This window comes from Budorcas taxicolor, chromosome 6, assembly GCF_023091745.1.
Source record: "Budorcas taxicolor isolate Tak-1 chromosome 6, Takin1.1, whole genome shotgun sequence".
NCBI lineage: Eukaryota > Metazoa > Chordata > Mammalia > Artiodactyla > Bovidae > Budorcas > Budorcas taxicolor.
This window is the reverse complement of record NC_068915.1, coordinates 57,224,406-57,245,946: the sequence shown is the minus strand read 5'-3', so window position 1 is coordinate 57,245,946 and position 21,541 is coordinate 57,224,406. Positions and strand designations below refer to the sequence as shown.

The 21,541-nt window shown below is 39.5% G+C and overlaps 1 protein-coding gene across 1 annotated transcript in view; it reads right to left on the bottom strand.

Moving 5' to 3' along the window:
* NWD2 (NACHT and WD repeat domain containing 2) overlaps positions 1 to 21,541 on the bottom strand; it is a 228,157-nt gene that overhangs the window by 63,921 nt on the left and 142,695 nt on the right. The window lies entirely within an intron of this gene.

The window sequence follows — 21,541 nt, the reverse complement described above, 5'->3', positions numbered from 1 at the left end:
GGCCACCTCATGCGAAGAGTTGACTCATTGGAAAACACTCTGATGCTGGGAGGGATTGAGGGCAGGAGGAGAAGGGGACGACCGAGGATGAGATGGCTGGATGGCATCACGGACTCGATGGATGTGAGTCTGAGTGAACTCCAGGAGTTGGTGATGGACAGGGAGGCCTGGCATGCTGCAATTCATGGGGTCGCAAAGAGTCGGACACGACTGAGTGACTGAACTGAACTGAACTGATCCATCAAGGTCCTTCATGAAAATTTTCTAGTAATTACCAGTGTGACTTCTGGTAAGTCATTTAAACATTCTGGGTCATAGTTCTCTCACAACAAAACTAATTTTTGATGGACTTAAGATGATAAGTTCCAATTTTCGCTACACAGGGAATTGCTTGTGTACCTTTAAAAAAAATCCTAATGTCTAGGTGACATTCTAGATCAAATAAATCAGAATTTCTGGAGTTGGTACAAAGCAATGGTATTTTTTAAGCTCTCCCAATAATTCCAATATTCAGCCCAAGTTAAGCCCAATGTTCATCCCTAACTTAAACCAGTGACTTGCTGAATGTTTTTAAAACAGCCTCTATCAGAAAAAGCAGTTCATACTGGCCTAAGGACACATACGGGTATGTCTTAATATTTCAATAAAACAATTTTGTGGGCTATCTGTTAAATTTACAAAACAACTGTTATCACTCTGATACTCTATATTCAATTACAGCATGCTTGGGGCTGGTGCATGGGGATGACCCACAGAGATGTTATGGGGAGGGAGGTGGGAGGGGGGTTCATGTTTGGGAACACATGTAAGAATTAAAGATTTTAAAATTAAAAAAAAAAATTAAAAAAAAAAGATTAAATGAAGTAATCCAAGCAAAAAAAAAAAAAAAAAATTTTTATTCCATCAAAAACAATGTTTTCCCCCAAGACTCATAGGTTGAAAAACACTATATACAGTTTGGCCACTAGATGGTGCCCTTGTGTTTAATAACTGGAAAACACCTCCTAGTTAAGCACTCCACAGAGCAAAGGAAAAATAAACATGTGTATGATTTAATATTAATTTTACATCTGGCCAAGAAATTATGTTATAAGAAAAGGAGCATAGCTATTGAAAAAATAATAGTTATATTAACAGTAACTAACATCAAAGGAAAGGTAAGACCCTGTGCTAATGCACCAGCTGGTAAGGTCTGTATTCTGGCCCTTTCCCAGTTAAGGAAACTGAGTACCAGAAAGATGAAGTGACATGACTTGCCCTTAAAAAAAGGCAGCCCCCATCACTGCGGGCAGAGAAAGGTTTGAAATCTAGACACAAAGGTACAAAGAGACAGAAGCCGAATTATAAGTCCAAATGTGTTCACCTTTTGTTCCTATGACAAAGTGTAAGAAATTTAAGGTTTGTAACCCAAGTGGCTCAGTGGTAAAGAATCTGCCTGCCAATGAAGGAGACTCAGGAGACATGGGTTCAATCCCCTGGAGGAGGAACTGGCAACCCACTCCAGTATTCTTGCCTGGGAAATCCCGTAGACAGAGGACCTTGGTGGGCTACTACAATCCATGGGCGTCACAAAGAATAGGACACAATTTAGCAATAAACACACACACAACATTAATACACAGGTTAAATTTGTATAAAATAGAAGCACACTGGAATTTCTTCTTTTCTCTATATCTAGACTTCAAAGTACATACTTTAAAGAAAAGGGGAATAAAAAGCACCTTAGGGAGAAGCAGAAGGGCCTGAGGCAGAGGCTCTGATGAGAGGCTTCCTACAACGAGGAACAAATTTTGGTTTTATTTGAAATGCCAGGTTGGCGGGTGGGGGTCCCACTGAAGGGTTTTTGACAAGGGAAGGATTTGGGACTTTTGCACAGCCTACCCCTTCACTTCATTCCTCTCTTTGGGCAACACTTTTTTCTGAGGCCTGTCTTGATCATTGATGAGAACATTCCTGTCCTCTCTCTCTCTGTGAGGTTTTCTTTTTTCATCAGGATTTACCATTAACAGATATGATGTTAAATATCTTTTTATTGAATCTGTCTTTAAAGAAGACAGATGTGGACTCCATAATGGAAGCTGCACGTTCATAAATCACAGTGAAGGCTGGGGGAGGGGGAAAACGAGGCGCTATTGTTTAATGTGTACAGAGGGTCATTTGGGAGGGTGAAGAAGTTTTGGAAATAGCTAATGGTGATGGTTGAACAATGGTGTAAATGTAGTTAATGCCACAGAATTGTACAGTGGTTAAAATGGCAAATTTTATATACATTTTCTCATAAAAAATCCAAATTATTAAAATCAGTAACCAAAACCAAAATTATTAAAAAAATTTATTTATTTGGCTGTACCATGTCTTTATGGCAAATTTTATACATATTTTCTCATAAAAAATCAAAATTATTAAAAAAATCAGTAACCAAAATTTGATTTGCAGAATCACTTGGAAAATATTACTATCACTTATGAAGTGCTTTCTATGTACCAAGCATGTAGTTTATATCCATTAACTAAGTGGATCCTTACAGTAACCCAATAAGGTAGACACTATTATTGTTCCCATTTTACAGATGAGGAAACTAAGGTACAGACTGGTTTAGCAATTTACTCAAGGTCACTCAGCTAATAAGTAGAGGTAGGATTTGTACCTGGGTAAGCTGCTCTTAACCCACTATCGCCGTCTGTAACACCTAACATAGAGCCTAGCATATAATCATCTAGTATTTGTTACAAGCGTAACTACTTTCAAATGGTTACTTTGCTGCTGGGTAGAGAACAGGCTGGAGGGGTGAGAGGAGCATGGGGATCAGCAGGAAGGCTTCTGTAGGAAGTGAAATATGGGACCGTCCTGGAGGTACAGACAAGCGGATGGCTTATATATATCGAAAGGTAGAGACAAGTACCCATTAGCAGGATATGTTAGTGGGTCTAACTGGAGGAATGAAAGATGAAGTTCAATCTAAGACTGTACTGTCCAGTATGGTAGTCACTAGTCACATGTAGCTACTGAGCACTTCAGGCTAGTAAGACATGAGATGTACTATTGGGTATAAAATGCATTCTGGATTCCAAAGGCTGAGCACAAAACAGCAAACTACCTTACAAATAATTTTTATATTGATATAGAAATAGCAATATTTTTGACATATTGGATTAAACACAATATATTATTAATAACTACAATATACAGGCATACCTCGAAATACTGGTTCAGTTTCAGACCACCAAAATAAAGCAGTATCACAATAAAGCAAGTCACATCAATTTTTTGGTTTATGCACTGGAAAACCAAATAAAATGTACTTGGAAACTATAAAGAAATTTATGTTTATACTATACTGTAGTCTATTGTATGCAATAGCATTATGTCTAAGCTAGGTGCATACCTGAACTAAAAAATACTCTTGTTAAAAAAATGTTAACCATTATCTGGTGATGTAGTGTTGCCATAAACCTTCAATGTGTAAAACAAAATAAATGCAGTATTTGCAATGAAATAAAGCAAAGCACAGAAGGTGTGCCTGTAATATTAAATGTGTTTTTAAATGTGACTGCTAGAAAAATGTAAAGTGACACGTGGTTCACATGGTATTTCTATTGAAGGTGCTGATCTAGGGTAAGGTCCTGGTTTCTTGCTTGAACAATGCAAGTAATGGTACATTCACTGACCTGGAAAAGGAGAGAGGGAGATTTAAAGATGAAAATTTAAAAATTATGTTCTGGAATATATTAATAGGTTTGCAATGTATGTGAGACATGCAGGTGGAGATGGGGAGCATGGAGCTTGAAGCGGAGGTCAGGGTTGGCACTGGACCTGCAGGTGCCATCAACCTGCAGATGACACTAAAGACCCTTTCTGGACAATCTATTTGTTGGAAGAAGTCAGTCAGCATCCAGGAACAAGACCCAAGGCACCAACAGTTAGGGGCTGGCTAGAAATAAACAGCAGATATGGGCTTCCCTGGTGGCTCAGATAGTGAAGAGTCTGCCTGCCATGCAGGAGACCTGGGTTTGATCCCTGGGTCAGGAACATCCCCTAGAGAAGGAAATGGCAACCCACTCCAGTATTCTTGCCTGGAGAACCTCACGGACAGAGGAACCTGGTGGCTACAGTCCATAGGGTCGCAAAGAGTCGGATTCAACTGAGTGACTAACACTCATTGCAGAAATGATGCTGCATTCAATTTTCTAGCTAAGAAAATACCTATAAATTCATTATGGTTTCATATCAATGTACTTTTGTTTGGGATTAATATTTTTTTGTGAATTACAGTTGATTTCAATATAGACTTTGCTGTTGCTGTTTAGTTGCAAGTCAGGTCCAACTCTTTGCGACCCCGTGGACTGAACAACTCCAGGCTTCCCTGTCCTTCACTATCTCCTGGACTTTGCTCAAATTCAGGTGCACTGAGTCAGTGGTGCCATCTAACCATTTTATCCTCTGCCACCCCTTCTCCTCCCCCTTTAAGTCTTTGCCAGTATCAGAGTTTTTTCCAATAAGTCAGCTCTTCACATCAGGTGGCCAAAGTACTGGAGGTTCAGCATCAATCCTTCCAGTGAATATGCAGGATTGATTTTCTTTAGAATTAACTAGTTTGATGATCTTGCTGTCTTTTCAAGAGTCCTCTCCAACACCGCAGTTTGAAAGCATCAATTCTTTGGTGCTCAGCCTTCTTTATGGTCCAACTCTCACATCCATACATGACTAATGGAAAAACCACAGCTTTGACTATACGGATCTTTGTCTTAACCTCAAGTGTATACTGAGGTTATCCATGTCAGTAACCTCAATATATGCTTAGGATTGCTCTTATTCTTTAGACTATGTTTGTGGAGGTTAGCAGCAGAAATCCCTGGAAAGCTTCCTTTGTGTAGAAATAACAAAATTCAATATGATTAAAAAAAAAGTACGGTAGATGAATCCCACAAAATCCCTAAATATTCAACATCGAGGGAAGAAAAAAATGCCCCTTGAGCTCTCAGGTGACAGCTTCTTCATGGAAACTGCTCTGGTAGGGTGGTGTGCTCTCTGAGAGAAGGACACATTTTTAGAGACTTTAGAAAATTTTATTTAACCCTCCAATTAAATATTTCTTCAGAGAACTCAGTTTCAGATAACAATGAATGGCCACATAGTTTAAGAGCTCAAAGTTGTGGTCAGGTACAGGTGGCGCTAGTGGTAAAGAACCTGCCTGCCAATGCAGGAGGCATAAGAGATGTCGGTTCGATCCCTGGGTCAGGAAGATCCCTTGGAGGAGGAAATGGTAGCCCATTACAGTATTGGAGAAATAGTAGCCTGGAGAATCCCATAGACGGAGGAGCCTGGCAGACAGCAGTCTGTGGACTTGCAAAGAGTCGGACATGACTGAAGTGACTTAGCATGCACATACACAAGTTAATAAATGCATTTAGTGGAGTTCCTGGCCTGTGGGAACACTTGGTAAGTACTACTGTTGTTCTTAACAGTATCTGATAAACTACATGAGATACTCAACACTTCAGTGTAAGATAAGCTTTGTGTTAGATGATTTTTGCTCAGCTATTGGTTAACTGTTCTGAGCACATTAAGGAGGCCTGGGCTAAACTACAATGTTTGCTAGGTTAGGTGTATTAAATGTAGTTTTGACTTACAATATTTTCAGCTTAAAATGGGTTTATTGGGATGTAGCCCCAATGTAAGTATACACACACATACACACATGTATATACTGTATGTGATCACATCCTGTAACAGCATGTTAACTCAGCTGGTGTTTCCCATCCTGTTCTGAGAATTCAGCACATGCTTTCCTTCTGGATGTGTTCTTTGACTTGGTTTTAAGGTGTAACTTTGTGCTCCTGGTGTTATCATGTGGAGGGACACCTCCCCCGCCATTAAAGTAGCACTTTCCATTCCCACTCTCCATCAGTCTGTTTTGTACCCTATGACTAGTTTTTACCATTGGCTTTTAACCAGAGAGGCTGAGCAAAACGCTTCAGGCTTTGGCAAGTGTGGGTATTGTGGGATTCCAGCTGTAGCTTAGGATGGCTTTATTTACAGGTGAATGGCCGTTTCTCAGTTGGTAAGAAGATATTGGGTTGGCCAAAAAAGTTTATTTGGGTTTTTCTGTAACAGCGTATGGAAAAACCTGAACAAAGTTTTTGGCCAACCCAATATTTATATCCTGGCAGGACTGTTGCTGCCAGCCTTGGAAAGCAGTCATATTGGAGGCCAAGATGGGGAAAGTGTTTGTTGGGTATGGGCCTTCTATAAAATCAGGAGCTGAGTGACTTTTTGCTGCTTGACTCAAAAGAGCAAATATAGCTGAGCTCCATGTGCAATGCTGACATTGAAAGGTTCTAGCTTTAAATTATTATTAGTGCTATTATTACTTTTAATTTTATTGAAGTAAACAGTTGGTTTAGGTATTCCCCAGTGACTCAGAGGTAAAGAATCATCCTGCAATGCAGGAGGCTAGAAGGAGACAGGGGTTCAGTGCCTGGGTAGGGAAGATCCTTTGGAGAAGGAAATGGCAACTCACTCCTGTATTCTTGCCTGGAAAATTCCATGGATGGAGGAGCCTGGCAGACTGCAATTCATAGGGCTGCAAAATAGTCGGACATGATTTAGTTACTGGGCAACAGCAACATACATATATATATGTTGCAAAAAGTCAGACACAACTGAGTGACTAAACAACAATAACAAACTGTTGATTTACAATGTTGTGTTAATTTCTTCTGAACAGCAAAGTGACTCAGTTATACATATATATTCTTTTCATATTTTCTTTTATGGTTTTTCACAGGATATTGAATATAGTTCCCTGTGCTATATAGTATGATCTTGTTTATTCATCCTATATATAATAAGCTGCTAATGTCAAGCTCCCAGCTCCTCTCCCCACCTTGACAACCACAATTTTGTTATCTATATCTGTGAGTCCATTTCTGTTTATGCTTGTGTTGGTTTGTATCATATTTTATATTCCACATATAAGTGATATCATATGATATTTACTTCCTCTTTTTGACTTAATTCTTAGCTTTAAATTATTAGCATTCAGCCCAGGGAGGTAGCATTACTCTGGATGCCTCAAAATACATAAACATTCAGGGCCAAAAGAGGGAATCAATATGGTTAACCTCTTGTAAGTATGTGCTGGCCAAAGGCTCTCAAGAGTCACCTGTGAAAGGTATATTCAGAATAAATACACAGCATATGACGTCTTCTTGGGTTGAAGTAGAACACAACTCAGTGCAATGATCACAAATCCAAAGGCCCATCACTAAGAATGAGGGAAAAGGGGAAGGACTCAAGTGCTTTGAAAAGTGTGCTTCAGTGTGACAATCATATCAAAAGCAGTGGAAGACTAAAACAAAATAAACAAACTGATCAAAAGTTGAAGCAAAGAGAGATTTCCTTGAGGGAGAGGCTGACATCTTAGAAGACATGCTAAATAATTATGATACCTTTGACATCTGAAAAGACAGCTATGAAACATAAGGAGGTATGCCTAAGCCTGTCTGTTCCTATAAGGAGAGACCTTTAGGTTGATGTTAGACGGGAAAGAGTGATTTGAGCCCAAGGAAACCCAACAGTGGACCGAAAACACCTGAAATTACTCGTCCAGAAGGTGCTAAAGCCCAGGAAATGTTTGCAAACACTACTGCAGAATCTCCAGGAAGAGCCATGGAGGACCCATATCCTGCTGATTGTGTTGGTATGCTGCTGCTGCTGTTGCTAAGTCGCTTCAGTCGTGTCTGACTCTGTGTGACCCCATAGACAGCAGCCCACCAGGCTCCCCCGTCCCTGGGATTCTCCAGGCAAGAACACTGGAGTGTGGGTTGCCATTGCCTTCTCCAATGCATGAAAGTGAAAAGTGATATAGAAGGTAGTTATCTATGTAGACAAACTGGTTATGGAAACACTTGGGAAGGCAGCAAAGACTTCCTGGGTGGGTTTTCAGGTGATAGAGACATTGCAGGAAGTGTGCAGGTGTTTCCCATGATCTGAGGGACTTGCTCAAGAAATTGATGAGATGAGAACTTGAAGACAAAAAGTGAGACATACTACATGCGAACAGGCAGGATAATAATGGAGTGAGTTCAGGTCTTGGTTCCATGCGGAACCAACCATCTGATCTTCTGGAAGGGTATCACCTGGTGAAATCTCCAATGTGGAGGTTGGGGGGTGCAGAGAGGTATGATTTTTTTTTTTTTTTGAACAGTAGAGTTCTTGGGCTCATAATTTCTTATCTCTCACCATAGGAGACCCACAGGATAAGATCTAAAGCGGTATCTTAGAAAGTCAGTTGCTTTATCTATAAATCAAAGGGGAAAGAAGGCCCACAAATTCAGTAAACAGGGCTAGTCTCAAGTGTATTAGAAAAGGGAAGAGACCAAGCTAAGGATTAAACTATCAGAAGTCTCCTTGAGATGGCCTAAAAGGCTAGATGATGCCACTGTAGAGAAATACTACACAGAGAAATGCTTCCCTAGATTCCAGTGGTCAAAACCTGAAGGAAGCCAGTGTTTGAAGAGGAACGGGGCAGAGGGAATGGTCCTCGGCAGGCTCCCGAGACACCAACAGCACTTCCAGCTCGGGAATCTTAGAGCAGTCCTCCAGTTTGAACCATTTGTGGATTCTGTGAAAATCCAGCTGACGAACCATATTTCATAGATATAAGTGATGCCACAGCAAGAGATGGGAACAGACATTTGTCATCAGAGTTTCACAGAAGCCTGTGGTCATGTCACTAAGGTCTGTACCCTCAGTGTAGATTGGGGTTCCAGAAACATGAGCTGAAAGGGGAAACGGAGCGGGAGGGACGTGGAGCAACACCATTTTCCAACACTCGTATTTCCACTGGAAATGGCAGGCAACTATCAAAGCTTGATACCTGGGTTTGCCACCATTCCAAATAGTTCAGTTTGCAAGGCAGGAAAGTCTCAATGTTACATCCTGTTAGGGGAGACACTACATGCAAGGAGAAATGTCCTCCTGAATTCATAAATGCCAAAATTAATCTCTTGATGGGAATTTTCTCCCAGATGAATCTAGGTCATAGTCACTGGGGTGCACGCACAGACCAGCTGGCAAGGTGGAAACCAGGACTCTGCTGACTCTTTCACTTTCTACCACTGAATCTCTGCTATGGTTTTTGGCAGCATGAAGTATGGGCTTGTGGAATGTAAGGGTGCCAGGGCTACTTTCTTTAGGGCCTGGGCCTGGTGTTGGCTTGATTTCTGCATTTCATGGTTGTGGGATCAGCACCACAGTGGCTAGCCATATTTTATTATCATTTGGAAGCACAAAATAATAGCTCATTTCTGAAATGCTGAAGTCATAACACCCATCCACAGGAGGACAGCCCATGCTCATCCTAGGTGAATGAGACTGAACAGAATAAGGTATTCTGGATCAATTCTAAGCTTAAACTTAAAATATTTTCCCCCAAAAAGCAAGAGAATTTTCAATTAATTTTGAAATCTGACTTTACTTTCTACTCCTTTGGATGTTAATCTTTAATCTCTCCCTGTGTAATTAGTAAGGGATGATTTATATTCAGTAGAACTATTTTATGAGCATTTCATTATTAGAATAGCTATACGCTGTCTTTTAATCTCATTACAGAACCTCTGAAGGGCTATTTTGAACAATGTGGCTGTATGTAATTCGGGATGGGAAATAGAATACACACTGAATTTCAGATTTAGGTACAGAGTAGCTTTCATATTAACTTAATAACTGTATTTCTGACCTATTTTGGTGTTTTCTGGGGACAGAACTGGATGCTGCCTAGCCATGGTCCAGGGAGGAAGGCCAGAGTAGGAGTAGTTGGTCTGGAAGAATTCATGGTCTGGCTTCATGAATTTGAGAGCTGCTCTGACAGCTATCAGTCTCACTGAGGGGGTGGTCACACAACCAGATGACCCACAGTCTTAAAGGTTGAGCCCAGAGAAGTTGAGAGACCACAACCCGGGAGTATGAAATGGAATCCTATGCCCCAAGCAGGGTGTTTATTAGAGTAACACTGCTGGCCTTTCTCTACTGTCGCTCACTCATTCCATCCAGGTGAGGAGGTGTCACTTATTTGATTGATGTGGGAGAGAGCATGGAAGCCAAATGAATTGGCCCTTCTGTCTGGGATCTGCTCTTCTGAAATGTCACTCAGCTCTGATCCACCAGGGCAGGCTTCGTGGGATGGGGGTAGGAGCTGAAGTGCTAGGCTGGCCCATGGGTGGGTCATTCTGCCTCACGAAATACTTAATGATTGTGCTTGGTATCAATTCTAAGCCATGCTGTTCAACAGCTTTGTCATGAAAAAGGTAACATTTTAATCTCTACCTATCTGATTCCTGCAACCACTGCTCCCTGTGTGCTAAGTTGCCTCAGCTGCGTCCGACTCTTTGCAACCGTATGGACTATAGCCTGTCAGGCTCCTCTGTCCAGGGGATTCTCCAGGCAAGAATACTGGAGCTGGTTGCCCGCCAGGGGACCTTTCCAACCCAGGGACTGAACCTGCATTTCCTTACATCTTCTGCATTGATAGACAAGTTCTTTACCGCTAGTGCCACCTGGGAAGCCCCTCCACTGGTTCGGAATTTAATCAAGGAAAAGAAGTACAATCTCCTAATATACTGAATCCCTGACACTTGTACTCCTCAGCAGTGGGGAAAGTATGCCTTAACTGGCTTGTCGGAATTGATGCAGAGTGACGTGGAGGACTCAGAAGCCCACCTACCTGGGCTCACATTCAGCGCCATCACTTCCTGGCTATGAACATATGGACATCTGGGAATAATGTGGCACCACTTCATAAAAGTTTTGGTGCAAACAAAATGAGATAATGTAGGCTATTTGTAAAATCCAGTTTTTTGGATCTCCTGACCCAGGTTCCTTGGCATAGAGTTCTTAGTAATAATCAGGATTTATTTAACACACGCAATGAATAAGGGTCAGTACTAAGTAACACAGGATATCATTTGACTGTCACAAAACTGTGTATAGGTACCAGTATTATTTCAATTTTATAAATGAGGTAACTGAAGCCTAGATTAAAAAAATTTGTCTGTGATTACACATTATATGAATAGTAAAGCAGATATCTGAACTCTGAATTCAGAGTCAAGACTCTTAAATAATATGCTATCTCCCAAAAATAACATTGACCATTTACTGGCTGCCTACTCTGTACCTAGCACATGTTAGGGGCTTTGTCTCATAATTTTCCCCTATCCTATCCAGGTTTAAGGGTATAGACTTTATAGTCAGACACATGTGATGATGAATTCCAACTCTGCCATTTTCTAACCTAGTACCCTTGGGGAGATTAGCTCATCTCTCTGTCTGTTTTTCATCTGTAAATTATAGACAACAATACCTATACAGCACAGATTTGCTGTAAGCATTAAATGGAAAAATGCTTAGTAACTTGGCCCACTAGGAGCAATCAATAAGAGGCATCAACTCTCATTCCCATTTCACGATGAACAACAGGCTCTAAAGTTCACAAATGTCAGGTTCAAATCCTGACTTACCCAACTAAAACCCTGCTTTTCCTCTCTGCTTTTCCTAAGAATTTTTGGCCTCTTCTTGTTAATTTTCCATCACCACTCAGTCCTTCCAGGGGAGAACAAATCCATTCTGAACCTTCGGAAAGATTCCCAGTTGTGTTCCATGGAGCCACCTTAGGGGCCTTGTGGGTGGAATGGGAACAGGTAGGGTAGGAGGGATGTGGAAGTGCCCTGTCCACTCTGCTTCAACTGGGCTACTTCAGACTTCATTTGTCTGCTTAAGAGAGCTTGTTTTCATTTAATCCTCTTGACAGAACGAAAACAAACCTACCTGAGAGACAGGCACACGAGATGGGAGCAGGAGGCTTGCCGGGGCCTGGGACTGAGATGATGTCACCACTCCCGAATGCAGGGCTCTGGGCCACTCTGCCTCAGCTTCTCCATCTCAGTTTACTCAGCTGAACAAACTATAATACAACTTTAATGTATCCTGGGGATATATGCTGAAATGTGCTTTGTGACACACAAAAGCACGGCACCAGAGTGCATGTATCCTGAAGCTAGCCCCGCCACACCTGAATTCTGGCTCCCTCTCCCACTGCGTGACTCTGCGCCAGCCATTCACCCTCTCAGTACCTCAGCTGTGAAGTGGAGGGAGCAACAGCATCTTCAACAGCTGTTGGAAGGCCTAACTGGATGAAAGTGTGGAAACACTGTCCCGTAAGTGTTTTGCTACATTTATTCTTACTCTCAGGTTTGAAAGACTGTGTTGGCTTTGTCCATCACAGTTCTTCCTGTGAAAACCTCTGCAAAACAGACCAGAACACACTGCCTTTTTCTGCAGGTTAAATACAACAAAAGACTGGGCAAATTCGTGGATTGTCATGTGGTTTTCCACCGAACTGCCACAACCACCAGAGTGAAAAAAGGTTTTGGGTGGCTGGTAGGGGATATGCGGAGCCCAAGTTATCAAGCATTTGCTAAGCTCTAGCTTTCCTTTATACAGTTAGTCTGAAAGTTGAGTGAAAATATGTGAATTGAAATTGTAGCCAGTTTTATAACTTCTACAGATCAGACCAAACTATTCCATTAGTTTTAAACTCTACAATTGTACATCCGTAAAAACAAATGCTGGTTCCCTCAGTAGCTTTAAAGCAACAAATAAGTTCTTGTGAATTTCAGCAAAATGCCCAGTTCTTTAAACATCTCCATTTTTAAAGAAATCAGTTGTTGAGCCCAGCATTACAGAAAAAAAATGATTTATAAAATTCTACTTAGGACTCATGGAGGGCATATTGAAAGAAACACTTTTATAACAGTCACCAAATTATAAGTCCCTGTGACTTAAAGGTCACTCAAAAAAAAAAAAAAATGCTTAGGGAGATAAGGCAAAACACAAGAGCCAACAGAAAGGCAATTACATAACAGGTCAAGGAACTGTCCTAAGATCCATGCAAAATCAGGTTAGAATCTGGCTGGCATCAGCTATCGCTTACAAGGGGAAATTGGAGTTCCCTCCTACCTCTCTTCAAATTACGGACCCAAGATAAAAGACAACTAAATGAACAAAATGGCACTCTGATACGCTATTACACAGCTCACATTCTTACTCTAGAGCCTTATCATTATAATCAGGCTTATGATTATTATTTGACCTGGGTTTCACTTTTCTCTTTGAGAAAGCTTAGATAATAAAACTGAACCTAAACCGGTCTAGAAAGATGACTGTTATATATGCCTTTTATTTCAATTCAGGCCTCAGTAATAGAAGAAGATAATAACAGAACATTTAAAATTCTCCAAATCAGTCACTGCAGTTGGCATTTTGTGAAGTGATTCTGAATACGAATGTGGAGCAGACTCCAGCTCAGAAGTTGGGAAGGGTGGGCTGAGGTTGGATAAAGGGCATAGAGAGCCATACAAAATTTACTTTCCTAATTATCATAGACAAAAGCAGGCTTACAACTTCATATTTTTATTATAAAAAAATGTTCCAACCTAAAATATCTAAAAGTCATTTTTGCCTTGAGCTTTTGTAACAACTTCGGTCTGATAGTTAAAATAGTTTAAAAAATCATGCTGATTTTTATAAAATTTTGTAGGTTTTTATAAATCATATCAGTGAGTTTCATTTTTTTGTGTTTCACTTCACCAAACACTAGGAAATACTTTTGAAAACATTTATTTTCCAAGGAAAGGGAGGCCAGGGGTGAGCATGCCTCCATTCGCCAATGTCCATACCAGCTGCTCTATCTCCGGTTATCACATCCATTGTCATCGGGTTGTCACTACTCTTGCATTTTCCTTGAGTTTGGTCCTCTTATTGCACTGGCTTATGAGTCTGTCCTAGATGAAGTGGTTAGTAAATAGTTCAAGCTCTAAATCCTGCCTTTCAGAACTTAAATATGAGGATTTCTTTTTCTAATTCTGCAACAGGAAAATGAGAAAATGTTTTAGAGGCTAGCTAGATGGAATCTTGACATCTAATCACAAAATGTCCTTTGGAGGCAGAGTAATTTTACATTCAGCGCAACATGGTAGGTATGTATTCCTAATACATATCAAGCTTTTTGCTAGGTACTGGAGCACTTGGGACAGAAAAAAGAAATAAAATTCCTCCTGAGAATTATGTCCGTTGATAAGTATGTACAAAACTCTAAGTCTAAATAGAGCTCCAAAGAAGTGACATAAAAGCATGGAGCAGTATTTTTTTTTTAAGTTACAATTTGAAGGCTGCTATTTGTGCATTAAACACTTTCACATAGTGTCTTGTTTAATATGGACAATAAATCAATGAGTATTATTATCATTATTCTTACTTTAAAGATGAAGAAACAGGTTCAGTGAGATTAAGGTTTGTGGGATCAAGATTAACCTAGGTTTTTAGGACTAATGGGACAACCTTCCATGTTAGCCTTTGCGTGAGAATAATATAGCACGCACGCATGCATGCTAAATCACTTCAGTAACGTCCAACTCTTTGCGACCCTATGGACTGTAGCCCACCAGGCTCCTTGGTAGTGATATTCTATTTCTTAAAAGTTCAGAACTCCAGAGCTTCTGACAAAGTTACTGTTCTTAATTGTTAGTTATGCTGCTTTCTCAGAGGTGGGAATTAACAGGCAACTCACAAAACCGTAGTCCAATGGCTAACAAACATATGAAAAGGTTTTTAAATGTTGCTGCTGCTAAGTCGCTTCAGTTGTGTCCGACTCTGTGCGACCCCATAGACGGCAGCCCACCAGGCTCCCCTGTCCCTGGGATTCTCCAGGCAAGAACACTGGAATGGGTTGCCATTTCCTTCTCCAATGCATGAAAGTGAAAAGTGAAAGTGAAGACGCTCAGTCATGTCCGACTTTTAGCAACCCCATGGACTGCAGCCTACTAGGCTCCTCTGTCCATGGGATTTTCCAGGCAAGAGTTACTAGTGGCCAAAGATGTGAAATAGGATACTCTTTTTCACCTAGCAAATTTAGAAAAGTTTTAAATTAGGAGTACTATTCAGAGCTGATGAGGTTGCTATGAAATGGGCATTCTCATCTTCTGTGTGTAGAAATACAAATTGTAAAATCTTTCCAGAAAACAAGTAGAAAATCTGGATGGCTCAAAAATATTCACGATTTTTGACTTAGTAATTCTGCGTCTTGGAGTTTATCTTCAAAGAAAAAACTTAGGCCATTTGAATTTACATAAAAATGTTAAATGCATTAATATTTATAATCAGAAATGGCCTACATATATAAAAAGGGCAATATTTAAATACATAATGGTTCATCTGTATGCTAGAGTATGATAAATTAAAAGTATTATATTTTGGGGAAATGCTTATGAAAAAATATTAGAAAAAAGTTCTTGAAAGAGAGGATTTAATACATTATTTAAGGGAATTCTACAGGAATGCTGCTTGAATTTATATCTTGCCTATGTGACTGCTTGGTCAGCAACTTTGGGCAAACTACTTAACCTTTTTGTGTTTCATACACACTTACCCTTTTTGTGTGTCAGTCCCCCCATCAGGAAAAGGAGAATTACAACAATAATACCTATGGCAGAATATTCTTAATAAAGTTCAGTTCAGTTGACCCTTAAAATAGGTTTGAACTGCATGGATTCACTTATATGCCGATTTTTAAAAAAAAATAGTAAATCCTACAGTTGTTGGTTGAATCCATGGATGTAGAACTACGGATATGGAAGAATGGTGTAAATGAGGGCAGATTACACATGTGGGTTTTCAGCCGTGTCGAGTTAGTGCTCCTAACTCCTATTGTTCAAAGGTCAGCTGTAAAAATGTGTGGAGAAACACTTAGCATAGGGCCTGGCATACATTTAAGGTATTAATTAAACTTTTTAATGAGTATTAGTTAAATGAGAATCTCTGGATGGTGAGATTATGGGTTACTTTTGTATTTTATAGTCATCTGCAAATTCCAGTCAGTAAGCATTAATTTTACAATTATGACGCAGGTCATGGGCATGCTTACAGTAGTCACAAAGTTGGTTATTACCCATGTGGTAGATATTCTTAAAAGGAAGAGATCTGTTGGTTGGTTTACAGAATTTACTGCTTGGTAGGAAAGAGTCATGATTTTGACTAAATTCCTTTTCTGACATCAGTTGGAATTAATATATTTTTAGCATTGATTTACTTATCAATGGACTTGCTAATAATTATCTTTGTTATCTTTCTAGGGTAAACTCTTTTAAGTAAATACTTTTATTTTTTTAATTTATTTTTTATTTTTTTAATATAAATTTATTGTAATTGGAGGTTAATTACAATATTGTAAATACTTTTAAAAACCTACTTTGAAATTTGGTTAAGTAATTATTCTATAAAGGATTTTCCAATCTATATTAAAATTGTCAAGTTCAGTTCAGTTCAGTCGCTCAGTTGTGTCTGACTCTTTGCGACCCCATGAATCACAGCATCCCAGGCCTGCCTGTCCATCACCAACTCCCGGAGTTCACCCAGACTCACGTCCATCGAGTCAGTGATGCCATCCAGCCATCTCATCCTCTGTCGTCCCCTTCTCCTTCTGCCCCCAATCCCTCCCAGCATCAGAGTCTTTTCCAATGAATCAACTCTTCGCATGAGGTGGCCAAAGTACTGGAGTTTCAGCTTTAGCATCATTCCTTCCAAAGAAATCCCAGGGCTGATCTCCTTCAGAATGGACTGGTTGGATCTCCTTGCAGTGCAAGGGACTCTCAAGAGTCTTCTCCAGCACCACAGTTCAAAAGCATCAATTCTTCGGCGCTTAGCCTTCTTCATAGTCCAACTCTCACATCCATACATGACCACAGGAAAAACCATAGCCTTGACTAGACGGACCTTAGTGGATATTAATTTTTATGTTCCATCAGGTTTGAGGTCAAGATTATGCTAGCTTAAAAAGTGAACAGTGTGGCTTTACACCTTTTTCTATCTTTGCAGTGGAATAACTTATTTAGCATGGGAATATGTTCCTTGAAGAGTATACAGGTAGACCCACTTTTTAAAAATTTTTTTTGAAAGCAAAAGGAAGCTTATTTTTGGAAGTTGTTCTTTGATGAACTTTCAATTTCTTTCACACCTACCAGTTTATCCAAATCATTGAATCAATTTTGGTAACTGATACTTCTTAGAAAAGTATTCATATATTCAGCTTTGAAACTTTCTCAGCATTGAGTTTTACATAGTATTTTTTCAATTCAAAAGTTTTCTTAATTGTGCTGAAAATGTTTAAAATTGTATACATGTAACTCTTAGATTAAAGGCACCTGGTCAGTTCTACACAATGTTATAGCTGGCTGCTATTTCTATGTGTTCATGCTTATGTGCTAAGTGGATTTAGTCATGTCCCACTCTTTGTGACCCCCATGGACTATAGCCCACCAGGGTCCTCTGTCCATGGGCTTTTCCAGCCAAGAATACTGGAGTGGGTTGCCATTTCTCCCCTAGGGAATCTTCCCAACCCAGGGATCAAACCCATGTCTCTTCTGACTCCTGCACTGGCAAGCAGGTTCTTTACCACTAGCCCCACCTGGGAAGCCCTATTATTTCTATGAAGTGAAGTGAAGTGAAGTCGCTCAGTCGTGTCCGACTGTTTGCAACCCCGTGGACTGTAGCCCACTAGGCTCCCCTGTCTATGGGATTCTCCGGGCAAGAATACTGGAGTGGGTTGCCGTTTCCTTCTCCAGGGATCTTCCCGACCCAGGGATCGAACCCAGGTCTCCCACATTGCAGGCAAACGCTTTAACCTCTGAGCCACCAATACCTATGGCTAAATCACTCTTTATTCTTAAGTTTACTTCTATGTATTTTCCTGATTTCATTACATTTGTCAAAGATCTATGTCTTTATTGCTGGTAAAAATTATTTGTCCATATTTTCTTTCTTCAATATTGTTTCTGATGATTGCTTCTGATTCTAGTGTTGTCCTTCTTGGAAATACCTGTAATTTTAGGGTTGGATTCCTTTCTCTGCCCTTGACCGCTCTCTCTTTTTCTTAATTTTTCATCTTTTTCTTCTGAATACTGAGAAACCATCTCATGTTTATTCTGTCACTGAACTGACTTGACTTTTAATGTGTGAATTCTAGTCTTTGTTTTCCTCGCAAGACACCCATCCCTACCATTTAGCTGTTTTTTTCAAGTTAGTCTGTTCTCACCATGATTTTTCAGTCTCAAATGCTACTAAGGTACTGACGTGTTTGCTAAAGTCTTGTTTTTTGTGGAAAATAATCTTCAGATAGATTGCCTTCTTCTTCGTCCATCTTTCTTATATATAAAATGTTTTTCAAAAGCTCTTGTCCCTAATCCTGAGGTTGGTGAATATCCAAGATGTCTGACTTGCTCTTTGGTCCTGATCTCTGTCCATCTGGGTGGTGGTCAACTCTCCTCCATCTGTTACTGGAGAACAAATGGATGCCCATTCTAATTTAGAACCAGTGTCTAACAGGCATTTAGTAGCTTGAGCTGGATCTTCTACCCACAACTGTTGCTAATTCTCTGTGTTTTCAGTAAAAGGCTATACAGATACTCAGAATTCTCAGAGTACAGTGCTATTAAGGTGTTCCCAACCAGCAGCTAGTTTATTGGGAATATCCATGCCAAATTACAATAAGCCACCAAACCTATCATGCTCCTTGTTTGTGGTCATTTGTAGCCCCTTAATTTTTACTGATTGATCTTGAACAACCCTTTTGGAAAGCTGTACATGCACAGCCATGGGCAGTTGGCTAGTGTACTGCATGTAACTGACCTGATTTCGAGGGAAAGAGTAGGTACTATGGCCAAAATGAAGCATCTCCTATCAACTGGTGTGTGTGTGTGTGTGTGTGTGTGTGTGTGTGTGTGTGTGTGTGTGTGTGTGTGTGTGTGTTAGTCGCTCAGTCGTGTCCGACTCTTTGCAACCCCATGGACTATAGCCCACCAGGCTCCTTTGTCCATGGGATTCTCCAGGCAAGAATACTGGAGTGGGTTGCCATTTCGGTTCTTAAAGTGGTTAAGACCATGAGCCTCAGAGTCAGTCTGTCTGGCTTCAAATTCCAACTCTGTGCGCTTGTTTCCTTATCTGAAACATGGGGGAAATAACAGTACTCACACCTCATTACTGTTGTTATAAGGTTACACAGACTACTGCATGTACAATGCAGAACAGTGCCTCACACATAAATAATGCCAAGTAAATGTTGCTCTTAACCTACTTTATGTCTTGAGTTTGTGAGTCTTAATTTTTTATACAAATTTATTTATTTTAATTGGAGGTTAATTACTTTACAATATTGTATTGGTTTTGCCAAATTTAACTCTACACATCTTATAACCAGTTGAATTTCTTCCTTGATTTGATTTTGGTTTTAGTATTGAAAATTTTTTTTTTTTTAGAGATTACTTTATTAGTTTCTGTAATCAAACCCATGTAGATAAGACCTTACATATTTAATACAGTGTGTTACTCCTGTACAAATGGAAAAAATTATGGTTAACGTTTCTAGTTTTAGTATTGTAAATTTTTATCTTTGCCTATATCTTCACAGTTCAGTGTAAAGCTGGGACACTCAGAGGGTATTTATAATGTAAGTCTGTATTCTTTCATCCACTTTCTCCCCAAGGATGGATTCTATGGGAGATAAAGAAGCATGAACTAACCATTCCTAGAAATGAAGAGTCTTCTGTGATGAAGCATGAGTGAGCCCCAAAGATGAATGAAAGAGATGGACTGAAATTAGGGGAAGGGTGGAAGTCAGGAACGCTATCCTTTGACCTTGCCATATCTGAGCTGAAGACACACTAAAAAACATGTGGTACTAAGATGCCTGTGTTCCAAGGGGAATTCAAGACCTATTGATTAAAAGGACTCTGCACATTGGAATGAACACATCTTAATTCAGAGAAAACAAAAGCTGAGGGAAGACAAGTTGAGAAGCAACACCGTGGAATGGTTTGAACACGCGAATCCTAGTACCAGATGACCCAGGCTCAGGTCTTGTATTGCTCCTGCCATCAGTACATCCTGGCAAGAGTTAGGAATCCTCTTTTCTCCTCAGTTACCTTGTTTGTACAATGGTTATAACAACAGTAATTTACAAATCTATTGGGAAGAGTGAATGAATCATCCATATAAAGGACTCATAGTACAGTCTATATATGTGTACCACTAATCTTTTATATGTTTATGTAGAACCATAAATCTCTAAATATAAGAAGCTGGACACTTTTTAAAATGAAGAATATAATGCAAAGAAACATGTTTAATTTTAATAATAGTTTTGAGGTAGAGATAATAAAGGTAGTGAAAAAATGAGATACAAATAAAGGTATTCAAATGTACAATTATTATTTAGATAAAATTCTTATTTTAATTTTGTTGTTTTTGTTCAGTCACTAAGTCATGTCTGACTCTTTGCGACCCCATGACTTGTAGCCTGCCAGGCTCCTCTGTCCTTGGAATTCTCTAGGCAAGAATACTGGAGTAAGTTGCCATTCCCTTTTCCATGGGATCTTCTGGACCCTGGAGTCAAAAACCTGGGTCTCCTGCATTGCACGCAGATTCTTTACCCCCTGAGCCATGAGAGAAGACCCATTTTAATTTTGCATAACAATGATTTGAAAGAACTCTTAGTAGCATATTTTCCACATACTATATATAAGTATGATACTATTAATTACCTTAAATACATGATACTTCAAAAAATAGAAATGACTTTCTGATCCCCTAAAATGTATTGCATTCATTTTTCACACTTTATGAATGTGATTACCATCAATACAAGCCTGCTTCAATTGAGGACAGTGTTTAAAACAGTTTTTCTTTGTAATTATTCATTTATTTGCATTAGAAAAATTTATAAGAAAGGAAAAATTATTCTGTACTAAAGAGCAAAATTATCTAGGAGTATATATTTTAACATTTTCTCCAGGGAATAAAATGGTAAAACACAATTTCAGTTGGCTGGTTTGTAATGTCAAAAAAGAATATTGGGTGAGACACTTGGAACCCTCCAGTAAATGTGAGCCAGTTCATGTTAACCATAATTATTGGTTATATTTGATAAAGTGAGAAAAGGGAGGCCTCTTGCATCCTTAATTTCCTGAGAAAATTCAACAGACTGAATTAGAACAAAAGCAGAAATGATTATGACATCATTTATAAAAACAGAAACAGCTTTCCATCCTGAACTTTATTAAAGATGCTGTTTAATAGTCTATTTTGGCCACCTATTAAGAAATTAGGAAAGAAAACATAGCAATTATGATTACTAAGAAAGTAAAGGCAACGGTGATGGTCCATGTGAGAGTCCCAAGACTCCTGGCTTATACTATAAAGGGTCCTACAGGAAGACTAACCAAAAAAAATACCACTTCCATTTAATCTGTAGGTCTGCTAGTGCCAGATTACATAGTTAGCAAAATAGTAGAAACTAAGGTAGGCTGAACATTTTATACTAAAACTTTAGTTTCATTATTCTCCCTATCTTGAAGAAATGAGGTATAGAGACCGATATATTGACTAGATTCTTTTTACACTGACAGCCACATGTCCAGTACTTCACTAAGAC